Source organism: Hemicordylus capensis, chromosome 2, assembly GCF_027244095.1.
Source record: "Hemicordylus capensis ecotype Gifberg chromosome 2, rHemCap1.1.pri, whole genome shotgun sequence".
NCBI lineage: Eukaryota > Metazoa > Chordata > Lepidosauria > Squamata > Cordylidae > Hemicordylus > Hemicordylus capensis.
Window position 1 is genome coordinate 222,070,046 of NC_069658.1, and position 9,252 is coordinate 222,079,297.

The following is a 9,252-nucleotide window of genomic DNA, read 5'->3' on the forward strand; positions in this document are numbered from 1 at the left end:
GGGAGGGGGGGGGCGTCCCCGGGGCTTAAGGATCCGCTTCCCCTGGCCGGGGCTCCCACCTCCCTTCCCGGGCTTAAGGCCCCGCCGGCAGGCAGGCAGGCAGGCTGGGGAAGGGACCGAGTGGGGAGCGGAGGCCCGGTCTACCCGCCATAGAGGCCTATGGGGGTAGACCTGGCCTCCGCCCGCCGGAGGCCCGGTCTACCCGCATAGGCCTGAATGGCGGGTAGACCTGGCCTCCGCCCCCCGGAGGCCCGGTCTACCCGCATAGGCCTGAATGGCGGGTAGACCTGGCCTCCGCCCGCCGGGTAGACCTGGCCTCCGGGCCTCCGTCCGGCCGGGGCTGGAGACGCCGCCGCTTCCCCCCGGGAAGAACACTCCCTCCGGGGCTTAATTTTCCACAGTGGGAGGGGGGGGGCGTCCCCGGGGCTTAAGGATCCGCTTCCCCTGGCCGGGGCTCCCACCTCCCTTCCCGGGCTTAAGGCCCCGCCGGCAGGCAGGCAGGCAGGCTGGGGAAGGGACCGTGTCGGGAGCGGAGGCCCGGTCTACCCGCCATAGAGGCCTATGGGGGTAGACCTGGCCTCCGCCCGCCGGAGGCCCGGTCTACCCGCCTAGGCCTGAATGGCGGGTAGACCTGGCCTCCGCCCGCCGGAGGCCCGGTCTACCTGCCTAGGCCTGAATGGCGGGTAGACCTGGCCTCCGCCCGCCGGAGGCCCGGTCTACCCGCATAGGCCTGAATGGCGGGTAGACCTGGCCTCCGCCCCCCGGAGGCCCGGTCTACCCGCATAGGCCTGAATGGCGGGTAGACCGGGCCTCCGCCCGCCGGGTAGACCTGGCCTCCGCCAGCCGGGTAGACCTGGCCTCCGGGCCTCCGTCCGGCCGGGGCTGGAGACGCCGCCGCTTCCCCCCGGGTAGAACACTCCCTCCGGGGCTTAATTTTCCACAGCGGGAGGGGGGGGCGTCCCCGGGGCTTAAGGATCCGCTTCCCCTGGCCGGGGCTCCCACCTCCCTTCCCGGGCTTAAGGCCCCGCCGGCAGGCAGGCAGGCAGGCTGGGGAAGGGACCGAGTGGGGAGCGGAGGCCCGGTCTACCCGCCATAGAGGCCTATGGGGGTAGACCTGGCCTCCGCCCGCCGGAGGCCCGGTCTACCCGCATAGGCCTGAATGGCGGGTAGACCTGGCCTCCGCCCCCCGGAGGCCCGGTCTACCCGCATAGGCCTGAATGGCGGGTAGACCTGGCCTCCGCCCGCCGGGTAGACCTGGCCTCCGGGCCTCCGTCCGGCCGGGGCTGGAGACGCCGCCGCTTCCCCCCGGGAAGAACACTCCCTCCGGGGCTTAATTTTCCACAGTGGGAGGGGGGGGGCGTCCCCGGGGCTTAAGGATCCGCTTCCCCTGGCCGGGGCTCCCACCTCCCTTCCCGGGCTTAAGGCCCCGCCGGCAGGCAGGCAGGCAGGCTGGGGAAGGGACCGTGTCGGGAGCGGAGGCCCGGTCTACCCGCCATAGAGGCCTATGGGGGTAGACCTGGCCTCCGCCCGCCGGAGGCCCGGTCTACCCGCCTAGGCCTGAATGGCGGGTAGACCTGGCCTCCGCCCGCCGGAGGCCCGGTCTACCTGCCTAGGCCTGAATGGCGGGTAGACCTGGCCTCCGCCCGCCGGAGGCCCGGTCTACCCGCATAGGCCTGAATGGCGGGTAGACCTGGCCTCCGCCCCCCGGAGGCCCGGTCTACCCGCATAGGCCTGAATGGCGGGTAGACCGGGCCTCCGCCCGCCGGGTAGACCTGGCCTCCGCCAGCCGGGTAGACCTGGCCTCCGGGCCTCCGTCCGGCCGGGGCTGGAGACGCCGCCGCTTCCCCCCGGGTAGAACACTCCCTCCGGGGCTTAATTTTCCACAGCGGGAGGGGGGGGCGTCCCCGGGGCTTAAGGATCCGCTTCCCCTGGCCGGGGCTCCCACCTCCCTTCCCGGGCTTAAGGCCCCGCCGGCAGGCAGGCTGGGGAAGGGACCGAGTGGGGAGCGGAGGCCCGGTCTACCCGCCATAGAGGCCTATGGGGGTAGACCTGGCCTCCGCCCGCCGGAGGCCCGGTCTACCCGCATAGGCCTGAATGGCGGGTAGACCTGGCCTCCGCCCGCCGGAGGCCCGGTCTACCCGCATAGGCCTGAATGGCGGGTAGACCTGGCCTCCGCCCGCCGGAGGCCCGGTCTACCCGCATAGGCCTGAATGGCGGGTAGACCTGGCCTCCGCCCGCCGGAGGCCCGGTCTACCCGCCTAGGCCTGAATGGCGGGTAGACCTGGCCTCCGCCCGCCGGAGGCCCGGTCTACCCGCATAGGCCTGAATGGCGGGTAGACCTGGCCTCCGCCCCCCGGAGGCCCGGTCTACCCGCATAGGCCTGAATGGCGGGTAGACCTGGCCTCCGCCCGCCGGAGGCCCGGTCTACCCGCATAGGCCTGAATGGCGGGTAGACCTGGCCTCCGCCCGCCGGGTAGACCTGGCCTCCGGGCCTCCGTCCGGCCGGGGCTGGAGACGCCGCCGCTTCCCCCCGGGAAGAACACTCCCTCCGGGGCTTAATTTTCCACAGTGGGAGGGGGGGCGTCCCCGGGGCTTAAGGATCCGCTTCCCCTGGCCGGGGCTCCCAGCTCCCTTCCCGGGCTTAAGGCCCCGCCGGCAGGCAGGCAGGCAGGCTGGGGAAGGGACCGAGTCGGGAGCGGAGGCCCGGTCTACCCGCCATAGAGGCCTATGGGGGTAGACCTGGCCTCCGCCCGCCGGAGGCCCGGTCTACCCGCATAGGCCTGAATGGCGGGTAGACCTGGCCTCCGCCAGCCGGAGGCCCGGTCTACCCGCATAGGCCTGAATGGCGGGTAGACCTGGCCTCCGCCCCCCGGAGGCCCGGTCTACCCGCATAGGCCTGAATGGCGGGTAGACCTGGCCTCCGCCCCCCGGAGGCCCGGTCTACCCGCATAGGCCTGAATGGCGGGTAGACCTGGCCTCCGCCCGCCGGGTAGACCGGGCCTCCGGGCCTCCGTCCGGCCGGGGCTGGAGACGCCGCCGCTTCCCCCCGGGAAGAACACTCCCTCCGGGGCTTAATTTTCCACAGTGGGAGGGGGGGCGTCCCCGGGGCTTAAGGATCCGCTTCCCCTGGCCGGGGCTCCCACCTCCCTTCCCGGGCTTAAGGCCCCGCTGGCAGGCAGGCAGGCAGGCAGGCAGGCAGGCTGGGGAAGGGACCGAGTCGGGAGCGGAGGCCCGGTCTACCCGCCATAGAGGCCTATGGGGGTAGACCTGGCCTCCGCCCGCCGGAGGCCCGGTCTACCCGCATAGGCCTGAATGGCGGGTAGACCGGGCCTCCGCCCCCCGGAGGCCCGGTCTACCCGCATAGGCCTGAATGGCGGGTAGACCTGGCCTCCGCCCCCCGGAGGCCCGGTCTACCCGCATAGGCCTGAATGGCGGGTAGACCTGGCCTCCGCCCGCCGGGTAGACCTGGCCTCCGGGCCTCCGTCCGGCCGGGGCTGGAGACGCCGCCGCTTACCCCCGGGAAGAACACTCCCTCCGGGGCTTAATTTTCCACAGTGGGTGGGGGGGGCGTCCCCGGGGCTTAAGGATCCGCTTCCCCTGGCCGGGGCTCCCACCTCCCTTCCCGGGCTTAAGGCCCCGCCGGCAGGCAGGCTGGGGAAGGGACCGAGTGGGGAGCGGAGGCCCGGTCTACCCGCCATAGAGGCCTATGGGGGTAGACCTGGCCTCCGCCCGCCGGAGGCCCGGTCTACCCGCATAGGCCTGAATGGCGGGTAGACCGGGCCTCCGCCCGCCGGAGGCCCGGTCTACCCGCATAGGCCTGAATGGCGGGTAGACCTGGCCTCCGCCCCCCGGAGGCCCGGTCTACCCGCATAGGCCTGAATGGCGGGTAGACCTGGCCTCCGCCCGCCGGGTAGACCTGGCCTCCGGGCCTCCGTCCGGCCGGGGCTGGAGACGCTGCCGCTTCCCCCCGGGAAGAACACTCCCTCCGGGGCTTAATTTTCCACAGTGGGTGGGGGGGCGTCCCCGGGGCTTAAGGATCCGCTTCCCCTGGCCGGGGCTCCCACCTCCCTTCCCGGGCTTAAGGCCCCGCCGGCAGGCAGGCAGGCAGGCTGGGGAAGGGACCAAGTCGGGAGCGGAGGCCCGGTCTACCCGCCATAGAGGCCTATGGGGGTAGACCTGGCCTCCGCCCCCCGGAGGCCCGGTCTACCCGCATAGGCCTGAATGGCGGGTAGACCTGGCCTCCGCCCGCCGGAGGCCCGGTCTACCCGCATAGGCCTGAATGGCGGGTAGACCGGGCCTCCGCCCGCCGGGTAGACCTGGCCTCCGCCAGCCGGGTAGACCTGGCCTCCGGGCCTCCGTCCGGCCGGGGCTGGAGACGCCGCCGCTTCCCCCCGGGTAGAACACTCCCTCCGGGGCTTAATTTTCCACAGCGGGAGGGGGGGGCGTCCCCGGGGCTTAAGGATCCGCTTCCCCTGGCCGGGGCTCCCACCTCCCTTCCCGGGCTTAAGGCCCCGCCGGCAGGCAGGCAGGCAGGCTGGGGAAGGGACCGAGTGGGGAGCGGAGGCCCGGTCTACCCGCCATAGAGGCCTATGGGGGTAGACCTGGCCTCCGCCCGCCGGAGGCCCGGTCTACCCGCATAGGCCTGAATGGCGGGTAGACCTGGCCTCCGGGCCTCCGGCCGGCCCGGCCTGGAGACCCCGCCGCTTCCCCCCGGGAAGAACACTCCCTCCGGGGCTTAATTTTCCACAGTGGGAGGGGGGGGGCGTCCCCGGGGCTTAAGGATCCGCTTCCCCTGGCCGGGGCTCCCACCTCCCTTCCCGGGCTTAAGGCCCCGCCGGCAGGCAGGCAGGCAGGCTGGGGAAGGGACCGAGTGGGGAGCGGAGGCCCGGTCTACCCGCCATAGAGGCCTATGGGGGTAGACCTGGCCTCCGCCCGCCGGAGGCCCGGTCTACCCGCATAGGCCTGAATGGCGGGTAGACCTGGCCTCCGCCCCCCGGAGGCCCGGTCTACCCGCATAGGCCTGAATGGCGGGTAGACCTGGCCTCCGCCCGCCGGAGGCCCGGTCTACCCGCATAGGCCTGAATGGCGGGTAGACCTGGCCTCCGCCCCCCGGAGGCCCGGTCTACCCGCATAGGCCTGAATGGCGGGTAGACCTGGCCTCCGCCCGCCGGAGGCCCGGTCTACCCGCATAGGCCTGAATGGCGCGTAGACCTGGCCTCCGCCCGCCGGGTAGACCTGGCCTCCGGGCCTCCGTCCGGCCGGGGCTGGAGACGCCGCCGCTTCCCCCCGGGAAGAACACTCCCTCCGGGGCTTAATTTTCCACAGTGGGAGGGGGGGCGTCCCCGGGGCTTAAGGATCCGCTTCCCCTGGCCGGGGCTCCCAGCTCCCTTCCCGGGCTTAAGGCCCCGCCGGCAGGCAGGCAGGCAGGCTGGGGAAGGGACCGAGTCGGGAGCGGAGGCCCGGTCTACCCGCCATAGAGGCCTATGGGGGTAGACCTGGCCTCCGCCCGCCGGAGGCCCGGTCTACCCGCATAGGCCTGAATGGCGGGTAGACCTGGCCTCCGCCAGCCGGAGGCCCGGTCTACCCGCATAGGCCTGAATGGCGGGTAGACCTGGCCTCCGCCCCCCGGAGGCCCGGTCTACCCGCATAGGCCTGAATGGCGGGTAGACCTGGCCTCCGCCCCCCGGAGGCCCGGTCTACCCGCATAGGCCTGAATGGCGGGTAGACCTGGCCTCCGCCCCCCGGAGGCCCGGTCTACCCGCATAGGCCTGCATGGGGGTAGACCTGGCCTCCGCCCGCCGGGTAGACCGGGCCTCCGGGCCTCCGTCCGGCCGGGGCTGGAGACGCCGCCGCTTCCCCCCGGGAAGAACACTCCCTCCGGGGCTTAATTTTCCACAGTGGGAGGGGGGGCGTCCCCGGGGCTTAAGGATCCGCTTCCCCTGGCCGGGGCTCCCACCTCCCTTCCCGGGCTTAAGGCCCCGCTGGCAGGCAGGCAGGCAGGCAGGCAGGCAGGCTGGGGAAGGGACCGAGTCGGGAGCGGAGGCCCGGTCTACCCGCCATAGAGGCCTATGGGGGTAGACCTGGCCTCCGCCCGCCGGAGGCCCGGTCTACCCGCATAGGCCTGAATGGCGGGTAGACCGGGCCTCCGCCCCCCGGAGGCCCGGTCTACCCGCATAGGCCTGAATGGCGGGTAGACCTGGCCTCCGCCCCCCGGAGGCCCGGTCTACCCGCATAGGCCTGAATGGCGGGTAGACCTGGCCTCCGCCCGCCGGGTAGACCTGGCCTCCGGGCCTCCGTCCGGCCGGGGCTGGAGACGCCGCCGCTTCCCCCCGGGAAGAACACTCCCTCCGGGGCTTAATTTTCCACAGTGGGTGGGGGGGGCGTCCCCGGGGCTTAAGGATCCGCTTCCCCTGGCCGGGGCTCCCACCTCCCTTCCCGGGCTTAAGGCCCCGCCGGCAGGCAGGCTGGGGAAGGGACCGAGTGGGGAGCGGAGGCCCGGTCTACCCGCCATAGAGGCCTATGGGGGTAGACCTGGCCTCCGCCCGCCGGAGGCCCGGTCTACCCGCATAGGCCTGAATGGCGGGTAGACCGGGCCTCCGCCCGCCGGAGGCCCGGTCTACCCGCATAGGCCTGAATGGCGGGTAGACCTGGCCTCCGCCCCCCGGAGGCCCGGTCTACCCGCATAGGCCTGAATGGCGGGTAGACCTGGCCTCCGCCCGCCGGGTAGACCTGGCCTCCGGGCCTCCGTCCGGCCGGGGCTGGAGACGCCGCCGCTTCCCCCCGGGAAGAACACTCCCTCCGGGGCTTAATTTTCCACAGTGGGGGGGGGGGGGGCGTCCCCGGGGCTTAAGGATCCGCTTCCCCTGGCCGGGGCTCCCACCTCCCTTCCCGGGCTTAAGGCCCCGCTGGCAGGCAGGCAGGCAGGCAGGCAGGCAGGCTGGGGAAGGGACCGAGTCGGGAGCGGAGGCCCGGTCTACCCGCCATAGAGGCCTATGGGGGTAGACCTGGCCTCCGCCCGCCGGAGGCCCGGTCTACCCGCATAGGCCTGAATGGCGGGTAGACCGGGCCTCCGCCCCCCGGAGGCCCGGTCTACCCGCATAGGCCTGAATGGCGGGTAGACCTGGCCTCCGCCCCCCGGAGGCCCGGTCTACCCGCATAGGCCTGAATGGCGGGTAGACCTGGCCTCCGCCCGCCGGGTAGACCTGGCCTCCGGGCCTCCGTCCGGCCGGGGCTGGAGACGCCGCCGCTTCCCCCCGGGAAGAACACTCCCTCCGGGGCTTAATTTTCCACAGTGGGTGGGGGGGGCGTCCCCGGGGCTTAAGGATCCGCTTCCCCTGGCCGGGGCTCCCAGCTCCCTTCCCGGGCTTAAGGCCCCGCCGGCAGGCAGGCAGGCAGGCTGGGGAAGGGACCGAGTCGGGAGCGGAGGCCCGGTCTACCCGCCATAGAGGCCTATGGGGGTAGACCTGGCCTCCGCCCGCCGGAGGCCCGGTCTACCCGCATAGGCCTGAATGGCGGGTAGACCTGGCCTCCGCCAGCCGGAGGCCCGGTCTACCCGCATAGGCCTGAATGGCGGGTAGACCTGGCCTCCGCCCCCCGGAGGCCCGGTCTACCCGCATAGGCCTGAATGGCGGGTAGACCTGGCCTCCGCCCCCCGGAGGCCCGGTCTACCCGCATAGGCCTGAATGGCGGGTAGACCTGGCCTCCGCCCCCCGGAGGCCCGGTCTACCCGCATAGGCCTGAATGGCGGGTAGACCTGGCCTCCGCCCGCCGGGTAGACCTGGCCTCCGGGCCTCCGGCCGGCCCGGCCTGGAGACCCCGCCGCTTCCCCCCGGGAAGAACACTCCCTCCGGGGCTTAATTTTCCACAGTGGGAGGGGGGGGGCGTCCCCGGGGCTTAAGGATCCGCTTCCCCTGGCCGGGGCTCCCACCTCCCTTCCCGGGCTTAAGGCCCCGCCGGCAGGCAGGCTGGGGAAGGGACCGAGTGGGGAGCGGAGGCCCGGTCTACCCGCCATAGAGGCCTATGGGGGTAGACCTGGCCTCCGCCCGCCGGAGGCCCGGTCTACCCGCATAGGCCTGAATGGCGGGTAGACCGGGCCTCCGCCCGCCGGGTAGACCTGGCCTCCGGGCCTCCGGCCGGCCGGGCCTGGAGACGCCGCCGCTTCCCCCCCGGGAGGACACCCGCCCCCGGGCTTAATTTTCCAGTCGGGGGGGGGGGTGTTGGCGCACCCCGGGGCTTAAGGCTCCCCTTCCCCGAGCCGAGCCACCCCCCCCTTCCCGGGCTTAATGCTCGGCTCACCCCGTGGAGGTAGGCCTCTGGTGGAGGGAAGCGGGCAGGCGGGCAGGCCAGGGGCTGACGAAAGCTCCACCAACCTCTTCCTGCTGCTGCTGCTACTGCCAGCCTGCCTGGCTGAACTGTTTCCAGCCAGGGTGACATCACAGTAGGGCAGGCAGGGCACCTGGCTGCTGCTGCTGCTGCCAGCCTGCCTACCTGGCTGAACTGTTTCCAGCCAGGGTGACATCACAGTAGGGCAGGCAGGACCCATGGCTGCTGCTGCCAGAAGCCAGCCCTGCCTGCCTGGCTGAACTGTTTCCAGCCAGGGTGACATCACAGTAGGGCAGGCAGGACCATTGGCTGCTGCTGCTGGAAGCAGTGGTGCCTGCCTGCCTGCCCGCCTGAACTGTTTCCACCCAGGGCGATCTCACACGACAGCAGGCCGGGCAGAGTCCGGAACGGCGGCCCGGTCTACCCGCCCTAGCCGGCAAGGGAGGTAGACCTGGCCTCCGCCCCTCGGAGGCCCGGTCTACCCGCCCCAGAAGGCTAGGGAGGTAGACCGGGCCTCCGGAGGCCACCGGCTGCTATGGAGGTAGACCGGGCCTCCGGCCGTCGGAGGCCCGGTCTACCCGCCCCGGAAGGCTAGGGAGGGAGACCGGGCCTCCGGAGGCCACCGGCTGCTATGGAGGTAGACCGGGCCTCCGGCCGTCGGAGGCCCGGTCTACCCGCCCCAGAAGGCTAGGGAGGGAGACCGGGCCTCCGGAGGCCACCGGCTGCTATGGAGGTAGACCGGGCCTCCGGCCGTCGGAGGCCCGGTCTACCCGCCCCGGAAGGCTAGGGAGGTAGACCGGGCCTCCGGAGGCCACCGGCTGCTATGGAGGTAGACCGGGCCTCCGGCCGTCGGAGGCCCGGTCTACCCGCCCCGGAAGCCCCGCGGAGGTAGACCGGGCCTCCGGAGGCCACCGGCTGCTATGGAGGTAG